The sequence below is a fragment of the Diachasma alloeum genome, unplaced genomic scaffold (genome assembly GCF_001412515.2).
Source record: "Diachasma alloeum isolate Michigan unplaced genomic scaffold, Dall2.0 Dall_scaffold_00211, whole genome shotgun sequence".
Lineage (NCBI taxonomy): Eukaryota > Metazoa > Arthropoda > Insecta > Hymenoptera > Braconidae > Diachasma > Diachasma alloeum.
In genome coordinates this window covers 804,010-805,021 of record NW_021680376.1, presented here as the reverse complement: position 1 = coordinate 805,021, position 1,012 = coordinate 804,010, and the positions used below count along the sequence as shown (strand labels likewise).

The 1,012-nt window shown below is 48.0% G+C and overlaps 1 protein-coding gene across 1 annotated transcript in view; it reads left to right on the top strand.

Moving 5' to 3' along the window:
* The first annotated feature begins 41 nt into the window (after positions 1–41).
* LOC107036778 overlaps positions 42–1,012 on the top strand; it is a 13,502-nt gene continuing 12,531 nt past the window's right edge. The window contains exon 1 of the mRNA XM_015254924.1: positions 42–158. The gene's annotated coding sequence lies outside the window, so the exon portion shown is untranslated. The remainder of the gene's footprint in view (positions 159–1,012) is intronic.

Genomic DNA, 1,012 nt, shown 5'->3' with positions numbered 1-1,012 from the left:
CCGTTCGACGCAACTCAACAACACAAGCCCCTGGCCTGTCAGTCGGTCGCACTATGACGCAGTAGAAGGCCGCGATTCTAGAAAGGGAGTGAGTGCGAGGTGGTGTTCAAATTGTTCAACAATAATCATCAACAATGACTACTCAACAACCCTGAGACGTAAGTTTCGCCCGCAACAACTTCCGCGAGCAAATCGCCACCGAATATCGAAAAAACGCGACAAAATCGCGATCGCATTTCGATGGGAATTGACGTTTCGAGCTGTTTCTTTGTTGTCGCGGAGTCAGGCTTCTATTCCGTTTTGCCCCCCCCTTATCCTCTCCTACGCACCACTAACTGCGTAATTACGCCCTGTCCATTGATCTTTGATCGTCGCGGATTATCCACACGCGTATCCACTGGGAAATCCCTTTTCTCGCGAACTGCAATTTCGCGAAATTTTTTCTTCCAGTTTTGTTCGTTTGTTTTCTTTTTCGGTCGATTTAAATCAATTGTTCGACGTGTCCCCTCCACTCAATGTTTATTTTCCATTCGTAATGAGGATTGGGTGAGCGTCTGGGGTTTATTTGTGTGGGTGAACAGCTGTACTTGGATATGAAGAGGATGACGGGAGCATCCATTGATTAATAAACGATAGCGCATTCTCTGTCGCTCGCGTTTTTTTTTTCTTGGGTTTAGGAACGCTTTGCACGGCTGATGCCTCTCAGGAGGGCAGGCGTAATTAATTCGTTGCATTTTCGGTGATGTGGGAGGGGGGGGGGGCGGGATGGGCGAGGAGGGGCTAATGAATCTGGGAAGGGAAAATGTACGTCAGTGTGTGTATGTGTGTGTGATGGTCTTTGTTTTCCTCGCGGTGACTTTTACGTAATTGTGAGGTATATTCTGCATAACATGACGTTTCGCGATTTTAAGTATTTTTGGATTGTTCGGTGATTGGGGTTTTTGTTTTGGTACGCGCGGGAGGGGATCTTTCGGGAAGTGTTGGGTAAAGGGAGGGGGGGGGGGGGTGTCAA